The following is a 13,787-nucleotide window of genomic DNA, read 5'->3' as shown; positions in this document are numbered from 1 at the left end:
AGGTCTAGGTAAGGATAAATGCAGTTGCTTAGCTGAGAGACAAATCCGAAAGCGTCTTCTGTTCATACTTGGCCATTCTCCTTTCTTACCTGGGGTACTTTCCCAGAAAAGTCACTCAGAACCCACGGTATGCGAGATTCAGTGGGATTAGTCACTCCCATTAGCGTTTTGATATTGTGAGAAAACAGGGTCCTGGTTTGGAGCTATGGACAAGTGTTGGTTGGTGCACTTTCTTAGGTGTGTGACCTTGGTTGAGTCATTTCATCTTTAGCCTCATTTATAAAATGGAGGTACTAATACTTCTCTGAAAAGGTTATTGTAAAGATGAGAATAACATAAGGAGTTAATGTAAAATGTTGAAGTATCTGGCACATGGTAAGGGCCCAGCAAGTGGTCACTGTAATATGCCTACCCCTCAGAGCAAATTTGCCCTTTTGGGTCTCTTAACCTCTCAGATTTAAGAGGATATTTAAAAAACATGTTGAGGAGTTCCTTGGAACTAGAACCTTCGCTGCACTGTTGGTGGGAATGTAAAATGATGTGGAAAACAGTATGGCCGTTCCTTTAAAAATTAAAAGAGAATTATCGTATGATCCAATAATTCCACTTCTAGGTCTGTACCCAGAAGAACTGAAAGCAAGATCTTGGAGATATATTGGTATGCCCACCTTCAAGGCAACATGATTCGCTATAGCTAAAACTTGGAAGCAACCCAAATGTCTATCAGTAAATAAATGGTTGAGCAAAATGTGGCCTATACGTGCATTGGAATATTATTCAGACTCAAAAAGGAAATGCTACAACATGCTGCGACATGGATGAACCTTGAGGACATTATGTGGTAAGTGAAATAAGCTAGTCACAAACAGATACTATATGATTCCATTTATATAAGGTACTTAGAGTAGTCAAAATCAGAGACAGACAGTAGTTTACCAGGGCCTGGGGCAGGGGGAATGGGGAGTTATTGTTTAGAAGGTATGGAGTTTCAGTTCTACAAATGAAAAGAGTATGAGATGGTGGCGATGTTTGCACAACATTGTGAATGTATTTAATATCACTGAAAATGATGATTCACTTCAAAATGATTACGATGGTCAATTTTATGTGTATTTTGTCACACACACACATTTTTAAAAATTGGCTCCTTGGTCCTACCCCAAATAAGCAAGAGTAGGCATAACCTGGAATATTTAATAAGCACATTGTGAACGCGTCCTGTATGAATTTGATTTGACTACAGCGTAATTGTTACCATAGAGGGGGTTTATAAGGCACAGAGTTTCCCAGAAGGATTTCTAAAGAAGGTAACTGCTAAACTGAGTCTGATATGATAAATAGCCTAGGAGACAAGCAACAGGCAAGGAGGAAGAGAGAAGCAAGTTCCGGATGAAAGAACAGAACAGAGGCCTTAACATTTCCCAGTAAAAAACATCGGCTTGTGGACCCTTGAAACCTAAGTGAGCAGCATTTTTAGCAGGCCAAGGTGAAATCTTGCCTACTGAGAAAGTTGCCCAGCAAGACCAAGACGTTCTGTAACTGCTATCTGCACATACTTGGCAAGCTTCAGTGGAATGTAACCTCTTTTAGCCTATTTAGACATTTCTTCATACCATTGAAAGTATTTCCTAGGCCAGGGAGGGATCCTCTTTCTTTCAGTCATGCAAATCAGACATAAAGTGCTCTTTTAGTTAGTGTTGGCAGCACTGTGACCTCCCTTTCAGATGAATAACTCTTTAATGAAAACTCAGGACCCCTGTGGCTTCTTTTGTCCTTGCTAATATAGTGATGTAAAGAGGTGGGGTCAGAGAAGTTAACTAGCTTTATCCCACAAATGAAATACCTTAGAGAATGTTACTTAAAAGTGGGTACCTATGCTTCAGAATCTGAGCTGGAGTCAAGAGCCCGAAGGCCACATTTCCACTACCCTGTGTTTTGGTAGCTCCCAACTCTTTGCAAGGTATTCCTCAGAAATTTGTCTTTGATTCCTCCTCAGATGGAAAAGCCATCAACAATCTTTTCTCTGAGTCCCGAAACTTATTCTCTCTTCACACAGAACCCATAAGTATGCATGATTTTACATGTGAAGTTTTTAATGATAGGAAGTTGAATGGCAAAATGAATAATCACCTGTTCTAGAAAATAAATTTTTAAGAGGATTGATGTGTGATGAATAACAAGCACAGGCTTAAATCTAACATACAGGTGCATGCTTAGCATTGTATGTATTGAATCCAGAAGCTTTTAAACAAGTATTTGCTAATGAAATATGCCTGTTAAAAAGACTACGGGAAAGTTCTTGGTTTATTAGGCTGAATTTCAGTAAGGCCTCTCTTGCAGAAACTTCCTTGCTGACCTCTCTGAGAAAGAAAATGAGAAAAAAGTTGACTTACATTTAAAGCCATTGTGGTTTATGTGTATTTGAGACTGTTCCAAGTCACTTTATTTATAGAGCATTTGTCTTCCACAAGATGACATACAGTGCAGCCTGACTTTGGTAATTGCCAACTGAGAAGCAATGTGGGTGACAGCCACCATACCACGGCCTACGAGGTGGTTTTTTGACTTTCTGTAACCCTCTCCTCACTGGGAGCTCTCACAGCTTTCTACCTTTGGCCATCTTGGGAAAATGAGAATGCACTTCCTCTCCAGGCCCCAGTTCCTCAATTTGCAGAACACAGATAACCAAGCCCTATCCTTTGATACTTCCTTCCCATAGCTCTCTTCTCCATCCAGCTGTGCTAACCAATAAGGGCAGAGGAAGATAAGACCAGCATTCTTGATTGTAGGGCCTTTGTAATTCTTGGCAGGTGAAAGAATTAAGCCCTAAATGCCCTAAGGTGTCAGAATTATGCATCAGCTTCCCTCCCTTGCATCTAGAATGGCACTTGTTGAGTGTCAATTTTGAGAGATTGAGAAAATAGTACTTTATTTTCTTTTATAATAGTACTTTATTTTCTTTTAATTATAGTACTTTATTTTGTTTCTCTGTGGATTGGATAAGAAGCCCTGGTTGAGAAAGTAAAGCTGTCCTTTTCCAGGATCATGGGACAAAACAGAGCTGGAACAGGAATCCAACCAGGTCATGAGACTGTCTTGCCTATAGCATTCTCAGTTCAATAAGGGATGGAGAGAATATGGAAACAACATCCTGCACAGGCTTATACTCGTATACACACAGGAAAAATTGAGGGTCATTTGCTTTGATAGTGACACTCTGCCTTTTATTCATTTACTCATTCAAAAATTCAAAATCCAGGTTTGCCTAAAACTGAAGGATTTGCTGGGAACCAGGACTGTCAGTGCTAAAAACAGATAGTACCAGGCAAACCAGGGTGATTGGGCACCCTAGAAACTGTGACCATTCAATCAATAAATACCAGTAGCCTATTATTTGCTGAATGTGCAGTGATAAGAATGAGCATAGGAGACCATGGAAGCATGTAGGAGGACAACCTAATGGACAAAGTGAAGTCTTCCTAGAGAATATGATCCATAGCAATTTGAGTAGAAATAGAGAAAAAGGAAAAGATATTTGAGGCAGAGAGAAGAAGCACAGAGGAACGGAGACATCAGCATTGCCACCTCCATCATGGACATCATTATTACATTCATAGCCACTGGTGATTGGGTGCTCACCGTGGACCAGGCACTGCACTGATCATTTTACATGCATCGTCCATGTTGTTGACCATTCCATTCCCCTTGAAACACTCTTCTCACTTGGCTTTGGGAACAACCCCTTGCTGGTACTTCTCCTACCACTCTGGCAGTTTCTTTCAAGCTCCTTGGCTCCTTCAGCTGTTGCTTAAAAGATGGTGTGCTTCCAGGTTTAAGTCATAGCGCTCTTCCTTCTGACTTCTGATACCTGCCCTGGGCAAACTCCCCACTTTCACAACATTGGCCCTGTGCCCATGACCTCTAAATATGGATGGCTAGAGGTACAATCTTTCCTAAACTCCTGATCAGTATTTTCAGCCACTCAGGCCAGCCCTAACATTTATGGGCTCAGTCATACAAAATGAGGCTTATATAGCACATGTTATATATGTTAAAGTTGTGTGTCAAGCTAACGAAGAAATATGTTCTATTCTCCTACCTTGACAGAGAAACTTTCATAACAACCTGGATGGCCAAAACCAATTTTAGAATCTTGGATTTACATATCAAACTATGAAAGTGTAAGGAAGCCATCCTTTAACTCATAGCCCACCCTTTTCTCCTCTTACCCCAAGCTCTACCCACACTGTGAGAGGTCTTGCATTCACTTGTATGGACACTCTAACCCTAAGCAGTCTCCCATCAATAGTCCCACAAAAAGCTGCTTCTCATCCATCCCTCAGGGCCTAGAGGCATGCACCCTAGAGACGCAGTTTGCTCTTTGGAGACACAGTTGCTTTCTGGACCTGAGGAAAAAGCCTACACAGGCCCTGAAAACAGCCTCAGTGCTATTTGAACAAGGAATCCTGTGATCCTGGGGACAAAGAGTAGTCTTAAAGGGGTGGGGGAATGTGGGCTCTAGGTAGGATGTCCCCTTAGCCCTTTGTGTAGAGGTGCATCTGAAGGAGGGCCATAACCAGACTATGAGGGAGGCTAGGCCAGGGCCCTCGCTTGCAGTCCTGAAAACGCCTACTGCCAACTCCTCATGGAGGTCCTCGGGCCCTAAAGCCACATCCAAACTGAACCCATCATATTTTCACCCCAACCTGCTCTCCTCTCTCCTGGCTTCCTTGAAAAGCACCTACCTCCATCCTATCTCCTAAGTCATGCTGAACAACTTGGAGATATCTGTAATGTACTGTACTGTTTTCCCAGTCCTCATCTTTCCTCGTGCTCTTCCTTCTGCCTAGAACATTCTTCTTCCCTTTCCCACTTACCCCTGCACATCCCCTCATCCTTGGCCCAAGCATCATCTCCCCCGTGATGTCTTCCTAATCCACTAGCCCTCTCCCTTTTGCCCACAGAGAAATACTCATTCTCTTTCAAAATAACCTTATAATACCTCATGGTACTAGATCCTTTTAAGTTGGTGGTACCAACTAGACTGAGTCCCTTGAGGGACTGTAATTATATTCGCACCCTCACCACCTTTCTTAGTGCTGGGACACAGTTTATGCCCAGTAAATTTTGTCAAATGAATAGGTGGATGAAAGAACAAAGATATTTTTATTTTGCATATGTCTTCTTCACATGGCTCTTAAAAAACAGAAGAGTATTACAAAGTGTAAGTTGTCTTATAAATAATAAAAACAGAGAAAACAGCCAGCAGGACAATTCTCATCTTCTAATGTAAGTTATTATTTAAAGTCAAATTGTGGGGCACCTGGGTGGCTCTGTGGGTTAAGCCTCTGCCTTTGGCTCAGGTCACGATCTCAGGGTCTTGGGATCAAGCCCAGCATCGGGTTCTCTGCTCAGCAGGGTGCCTGCTTCCCCCTCTCTCTGTCTGCCGCTCTGCCTGCTTGTGATTTCTCTCTCTGTCAAATAAATAAATAAAATCTTAAAAAAAAAATAAAGTCAACTTGAAAATACTAAATATATATTTAATAAATGTAGTTTTCATCTTCCTTAGAATTTTTTATGTCATTGTATAATAATTGTTTATGCAATTTTTAAATTCTTTTTCTCATCTTATTTAGAGAATTTATGGCTCAGACTGCATTAGCTTGATGCAATAAGATTTAAAGCAATTAACCACCACATAATTAAGTTTAAAAAATTGTACTTTAAAACTGTGAATGGTTTCACAGAAGAGAGGTGATTTATGTCATGGTTGGTATTGTGCTTGCAACATGGGGACCTACGGGGGGGGTGCAGATTCTCTGCCACCTCAAATTTTAACCTCAAATCTGTACCTCCTATTTTAATTTCATTTTCTTCATACTAGCTTGGTTTGTGATTATCCTTTGGTTTAAAAAATCAGCATTCCCGTTCTCAAGACTAATGTTGGCACTATTACGGTCCTCTCTTCCCTTCTACACATTGTTCCCAATTCCCCATCTAACCATCTAGCCAGTATTTCTAGGTTCTTCTCATGGAACTTGTAGTAAATCATTGTCTGCTTTGAAAAAAGATTTCAAAATGTTCTAAACTTAGCTATCTATTTGCCTTTTTTCTTTCCTTCGTTTTCTGTATTTCAATTTTCTTTATGGTATGCTCTGAATCATACTATCTCTTATATCTTCCATGAAACTCTTGGTAATAATTTCATTTGGGAAGCCTGTCTGCCATTTTGCTCTCTGTGTGAGATTCACTGACCTCTTTTCTGTAGAGAAACCAGGAACCAGGGGCCAGTCTGTAAAGCAGGTACACAGTTTGATATGGCTGTGGGATCAGATACACCCCACTAGAACTTGATTATGGATTAGTATCTGGATTTGCTAAATTCCCCATATTACTTGTTTTTATTTTTGATGCCCTGAAATCATATTAATAAAAGAAAGTATACTCGCTGGGGAATTATTATCTCTTGTGACTTTCTGGGGTCTTTCCTAGGAGGGAGGTCAGTGTCCCCTCTACATGAGAAAATGGGAGTTGCATTAAGGGAAACAGTCATTTTTATTTTACTGCCACATTATCACTTTCATTGGTTCCAAAGTGAAAAGAGTCATAGCCCCTGCCACTCATGGTGGGGAAGCTGGCAGAGACATAGATGTGCTGCTGTTACAGTAACAGAATTGATTAGGAATGAAGAGCTTCTTTTTTTTTAGATGTAAGCTTTTTTTTAAACTGAAATATTTCCTCAAAAATTTAGCTCTCAATTTATTTTGAAAAATTTCAAATGTACAGAATAGTTGAAAGAATAGTACAATAAACCATTCATATACTCTCCACTTTCACTTTCTACCACAGTGGCTAGCATTTGCCACATTTGCTTTCTCTTTCTCTGTCTCTGCGCGCGTGCACGCACACACACACGTGTGCGTGTGTGTGCACACCAATCTACAAATTATTTTTGGACAAAACATTTGAAAGAAAGTTGCTGGGATCATACTTTAGCCCTGAATTTCAGTGTATTTCTCCTATGAATAAGGATATTCTCCAACAAAACCACAACACTATACCATGCTTTTAAAAAATTCTGTAATATTATCTTTGATCCAATCTATACTTAAGTTTCCCTAATTATCTCCAAAATGATTTTATAGCTTGTTTTAGTTTTTCTAACTAGGATCTGACAGGGGTTGCACTTCTGCAAGTTTACATCTCTTTTTTACTCCTAATTTTAGTCTAGATAGTTCGACTACCCTTGTTGTTCGCGACGTTGATATTTTGAAGGATCCAGAACAGTTTTCTTTTCCATGTTCACATCCTAGATTTGTCTGATTGCTGTCTCATAGTATTATTTAACATGCTGCTCTATCCCCTATATTTCCTATAAACTAGAATTTAGGACTAACAACTTGACAAGATTCTGGTAGAAGACTTTTGGCAAAAATACTTCATAGGTAATATTGTGCATTTTATACTACATCATTTCAAGAGCACATAAGAGCCATTGTTCCATTCCTAGAGATGATAAATTTGATCACTTAGTTAAGATGTCATTTACCAGACCTCACCATTGTAAGGGTGTGTTTTCCATGTTTATTTGATAAGGAACCTGTGGGGGACACTCTGCTAGCATGTAAATATCCTTTCTCTAGCAGCTCTTCACCTAGTGATTTTATCATGCGTCGATGATCATTGTCTAATAATATAGTTACACTGAGGGTTGCAAATGGTTTTTCTAGTTCTATGATCCTTCCATATGTATTAGCTGGTATTCTTTTTACAAAAAAGTTCTTTCCTCCCCTCTTCTCATGTTTTCTGAGCATTACTATTTATTGTGGGTTTTTTTTAAATTTCAGTGTACTATAATAAATTAAATTTATTTTAGGTTTAGGTGTTCAAGTTGTCCCAAGTTTAACCAATATTTCCTGTTTAGGCCAGGTCTTAAGTTTCTTTGACCTATCTCCACCAGTTTTTGAGTAGTTTGTTGCTTTCTGACACAAAATATTCCAGGCTCACCTTCCACTCTCTCTGCCTGGATCTAGAATCAGCCATTTTGTTCAAGAATCCTCGGAGAAGTTCAATGCATCTCATTCCAAACTTGTAAAAAGTCATCATTATGTATTTGTTGTACTCAGCCTGTACATAAACACTTCACTGGCTTTCTAGATCCTCAGAAATTTTTCTTCTCAATGCAGCTTTTATTCTGGACCCTGCTCTTAGTGCTGGGTTCTTTGTGTTTTCTCTGTGTAGCTCTTAGCATCTCCTTAAGTCCTTTCCAGAGGTGTCACATTTTATCATATTTCCCAACATGATAAATCATGAGTACTGGGTCAGACTGGAAAATGGATAATATCTCAAAGCTGGTTTGAAAGCTGCAAGTGAAAGGCCTAAATAGGCATGGACAGGACAAGAGAAGAGCAAGACCTTCAGCCCGCAGGAGACAGTTGCAACTGCCCTCAGCAGTGAGGCCACAGCTTCCCGCATTAGCCCCTCTCATCCTCACATTTGCTTACTTCCCTGAAGGCAGAGAGGAGTTGGGGCAGAACAGGACCTTTGCTTTAATCTCAGAGTTCAATGTTGGGGTAGAATGACCCCAAGGTCAGAAGAGAAAAAAGGAGGTAACTATTATTCCAGCTCCCCAAAGACCTTTCCAATATTATATGAACCCATAGGACTATCATTTTGACTACTCATCCAAGAAACTCTCATGTTAATTTATCTCTTATGTTCAATTTTCTTTATTTGAATATATTCTGTCTGGGTATACTATATCTTTAAGTAATAAGTAAAATTATTCTAATTTTATTATTTAAAGTGATTTCTAGTTACCTTTATCATATTAAAACTCTTAGACCAGAGGTCTACTTCAGCTGTATCCTTCTGTATCTGGTGGTGTTATCTCCCACAAGCCCTGCATTATACTACCACCGTCACAGCCAGTGTCTCTTGGTCTATACTTTCTCCTGTCTCCCAGTCATTTGACATCATATAGAGGACACATTACTGCATAGGGACTCAGAGGTAGGGATTTGTATTCAAGTCACTACCAACTGCTGTGTGATCTTTGGGTAAGTTTCATAACCTCCCTGGACCTCAAGTTGCAAATCAGTTATGAGATCTCTTGATTTTGAGGTCCCTTTTAGTAAGGGTTGAAGAGGAGAAACATCCTTAGAATGTTTTTCTTCAAGTTATAGATTGTTTTGAGTGGGAAGGGATTTCACTGGTCATTTAATATAACTGTCTAATAAGGAAATTTAGTCCCTGAACATGGGGGAATTGCCCCAAATCCTACATGTAGTTGAAGTTAGAAAAGCAGTTCTAGAACCTGGTTTCCCTGACTACCAAACTAGTCCCTTCTATACTATACACAACTGACTTCCATCCCCACCCTCTTTAAAAATCTGCTAACTCTCTAACCCAGCCATAGTAATTCCAGTAACCCCTATCTCCCACCCTTCTCACTTCTTTGTATGCATTTTTATCACTTCTGATTATAATAGTAGTAGCTAACATTTTTCAAATACTAAATTCTAATTTCTATACTAGCCATTTTACATTTCGTATTACGTTTAATCCTCATGGTAAACTTGTAGAGTCAGTTCTACAGTCATCCAAGTTTGCAGATGGAATAGCTGAGGCTTACAGGATTTACATAATTTGCCCAGTCACACAGCTAGTAGCTCACAGAATTAGATTTCTAACTCCTCTCTATTTGACTTCCACACCAATCCACAATGCTTTTCTTTCTATGAAGACAGTATAATGTTACTCACCCATTCATTGTTTACTAAGCACCTACTAGTACCCAATGCCGTTCTAGGCACTATGTGAAATGAAAAGTAATGGAAGTCCCTGTTTTAACTGGAGATCCAAAATCTATCAATATGGAGAAACAACTAGAATACAATTCAAGGCAACATGTACGATACAAGAATTCCAGGTCATTATTTTTTATGCCAATAGACTAAAAACTTTCTGAAGGCAGTGTTCAATCCATGGTTTCTGGAATACAGTGGACTCCGGACGGCTAATGGAAATAATCTCTTGTCAGATAAAAAAAAAACTAGTGGTTGGAGTTGAGAAAGCAGATTTGTGCTGCGAGTCTAATTAAAGTCATAAATTTTTATCAAATTTGTAATTTCCACTATGACTGTGTTAACTGCCAGCCACAGGTAAAGTTGAGTACTATGTGGTAGGTGCAGTGATGGGTACCTGAAAGAATCAAAGACAAGGAGGACAACTGGGACATTCAGACCAATCAGAGGTAAGCCTGGATTGAGGTCCATACAGTGCCTTTTTGCTGATGTGACCAGAAAGGGCTGGGCTTTAGGATTATTTGAAGCATCTTGGGAAAAGAGAATTATCTTCCAATAGGAGGTGGAAAATGACAAACTTTGTTGTTGGGGTAGTTCAAAAAGAGGAGAGGAAGTCTGGGGTTTAAGTAGGAACTTAGAAAGTAGACCAGCAGTCTTTCAGCCTTCTCACGACCCTCCCATCAAGGGGCAGGCTCCCTCAAGATGGGAATTTGACTTGCTTTTATTGTACTGCTTTTTCTAGACTGACTCAATCTTGAGGTTGCTACACATTTATGAGTGAATAGTTTATCTTTGCTAGTCTTCAGAATTATGGAGTTGACTTCAAATCTTAATGACAATAAATTTAAAATCAGTTTAGTCTGTGACCCAATTTAGTTTGATCTAAGATACTCAAGTCTCTTTGTTGGAGACTGCTTGAAAGTTGCTGCATTATGGTGTGAACATACTACTGTCATTAATGGTGGAATCATTTCTTTCAAAAGTGACATTTGGTAATGACTTCCTCTCCACCAGAACTCTGTATCTTTCAGTCTGGAGTTTTATGATATAGTAAAATAACAGCAGCAACAGACAGGGTTTCCCGGGGAGAGGTAGAATCTATTGTCCTTAAGCAATTAGCTTTCCTAGTTCTTCAGACAGTAGCTTTAGTATATGAAAATATGCCAACTGGCCTTGAGACAATGAAAATAAATGGGCTCTCAAGGTTCTCCCCAGCCTCAGCATTCTGAGATACTTCACATGGATACTAATTCCCTTTACAGTGTTTTCATTTGTGCAGTGCATTATTCTGATAGGCACCGGGCTATAAAAGTCACAATCTTTTTTTTTTTTTTAAAGATTTTATTTATTTATTTGACAGAGAGAGAGATCACAAGTAGGCAGAGAGGCAGGCAGAGAGAGAGGGGGAAGCAGGCTCCCTGCCGAGCAGAGAGCCCGATGCGGGCCCTGATCCCAGGACCCTGGGACCATGACCTGAGCCGAAGGCAGAGGCTTTAACCCACTGAGCCACCCAGGCGCCCAAAAGTCACAATCTTTTGTGAAGGGATTGAAACTGAATGGGCTTTTACAGTATGGCAGGCTCTGGAGGGCCATCTTCATCAGAGGCTCCAGCATTACTGACTGGCTGCCCTTCTGCAAGGATCTGCTATATCTGATTTTCTAAATTGTAAATACAAAATGTTCCCCTTTGAGGGCAGTGTGTTGATAGTTCTGCAGTATGCAATGATCTAATATCCATAGAGAGTCTGTTACCATGCAACAAAAGCTAAGGTCAATTATGATTCCCCACCAGTGACCTACAGCATCCCTCATGTCTTTCACAACAGTCTATTTTGAGAGCAGACCCTTTCACATTTTTAAAGGGAACCAGAATTATCATTCAAATGATAAACTGCCACACAGACAGACATTCTTTTAGGATTCATTGAAGTGCAGGTCATAAGAGGTTATGTATTTGGTCTCAGTGTTTATTAAAGAAAGTGAAGACAAATAGATCAGAGAACAAATCAGACGTTGCACATCATAGATGCCAAGCTCAACAGAATGATGTTCCAATATTAATATGTGGCCCACATAACCCCACTGGGCAGAAACATGTTTTATTCAGGAAAACAACAAATCAAGTAATCTCTCTATAGAAAGCCGTTTATAACTCATTTGGAAATTGAATTCATAATCTTTAATAAAGCCTGTTTATACCAACCATGAAGGAGTTTCAAATAAATCAAACTGAAAGCAATGATAAATTAACTCTCTAGCTTTTATGTGTTTATTACATTGTAATCATTCAAACCCACTGAAGTCAAATTTGTTTTTCCAATTTCCTAAGTTCAGTCCAATGAGCTCCTGGTTCTTACACAAAACCAATTCATATTGTCGAGTGACAGTAAGAAAAATTAACATTATGTTGATTCTTACTATCCAAAGGGACTTTACTAAGTATAAGTAATAATATAAGCTCTTACCCTCTAAAAATCCATTATTTAAGGTAAAATTCTAGCCACATGCTCTGATATCCTTAAAATGGCAATGAAATAAAAGGCTGACCCTAGGGATTATGTCATATCCAGCATGTTAAAACAGATCCCTAAGACCTCGGTCAAGAAATAAAGAGCTGTGCTAGAATTTTATTGAAAAATTGTGATGACGAACCCCTTTCCATTTAAAAGTCACATTTTATCAACATCATCAAATCAGTGGCTGGAAATGTATGGACAGGTGGTCTCCTTTTGCTCTCTGCTTAGCACCCGGCTTTAGGTAATGCAGTCACATCACTCATTACAAATCAGGTCAGGAGACTGCTCAGAAAATTCCCTAGGATGACAGGGTTCCTCCTGGGCAAGAGGCCCAAGCTGGGCTGATGCTTCCCTGCTGCTGTCCGCTGCAGACCTACTTTTCACTGATCCACTGTCAGTCTCTAGGACAGACTCTGTATAATCCAGGTATGTCACTCATTCCACTCTGCCTTTGTTTTCGGTTGAGGGAAGGGAGGGATGATGATTCCTCATGGGAGAATGTGGGAAGAAATGTAAACAGTACACGTGAACTGCCTAGAGCTGCCTAGAGCACTCTCTCCTTCCTGTTCAAGGAGCAAATATTTACCAAGCCTGGATTCTGCGCGTAGCATTGTATGCAGATGGTAATGGTGTCACAGACCTCAGAGTGCTGGCCTGGATGGGGAATGGGGAGAAAGGATGCAGCAGACCTGATTTGAATGACTTGGTGCCACATTGCAGCTGTTGCCTCAGTGAATCACTACCTCTCTGAGCTTCAGTTTCCTCATCATACAGGAAAGGATCCGAGCACAGACCCTGGAGAGGGATGTGAGAGTGAGACCTAGTGTACATCAGGTACCTGCCACTGCCCAAATGTTCTTGCCACCGTCCTACCCTCATAACCCCCACCCTTCTGGACCCTATATTGGACGGAATGTTCTGCATCCAGAAATGCAGCGCCCTCCCACTCTCCTTCCTGGGGCTTGTCTTATTTCATGTCCAAGTTGTGCAGTCTTTGAGAGCAGGAGCTGCATCTTGCCCAGCTAGGCATGTCCCCCAGGACCAGCCCCAGCTTCACTGTGGGCTCTTGAATAACACACAGACTGCCTGCTTAGAAGGGACACTGCCTCCCCCACCCGCCTCTTTCTCTTCTCTGCTGCAGTCAGGCCTACAGCCAGAAAAAACCCAGGATCTTCCCCATAATTTCCTGCAGCCTCCACACTCCCGAGAAGCAGCAGAAGGGAGAAGACATGGAGCTGCTTCAGGCCGACACTGCTACACAGGGTTCCTCCCCAGCTTCCTGGGCTGCACCCAGCCCACATTCCTATAGGAGAGTCTTATGAGGAGCAAGGGATGGGGAGAGGGACCACCTATCCACAGAGTTGGTAGAGAGAGCTCCCAGCCACACCTCAGTCTGTCCCCTCCCACAGCATTAAATTCACAGTGCTGCTCCTCCTCGTGGGTGGGATCAGGGGAATGAACTACC

General features: G+C 40.6%; 1 long non-coding RNA gene across 1 annotated transcript; it reads left to right on the top strand.

Annotated features, from left to right (window-relative positions):
• Positions 1 to 10,124: 10,124 nt before the first annotated feature.
• LOC116595459 lies at positions 10,125 to 13,573 on the top strand. Its single transcript, XR_004287686.1, has 3 exons — positions 10,125 to 10,255; positions 12,895 to 13,156; positions 13,464 to 13,573. It is a non-coding gene; the product is annotated as an uncharacterized LOC116595459 (long non-coding RNA).
• Positions 13,574 to 13,787: the final 214 nt, after the last annotated feature.

This window comes from Mustela erminea, chromosome 7 (assembly GCF_009829155.1).
Source record: "Mustela erminea isolate mMusErm1 chromosome 7, mMusErm1.Pri, whole genome shotgun sequence".
Lineage (NCBI taxonomy): Eukaryota > Metazoa > Chordata > Mammalia > Carnivora > Mustelidae > Mustela > Mustela erminea.
This window is presented reverse-complemented; position numbering and strand designations above follow the sequence as displayed.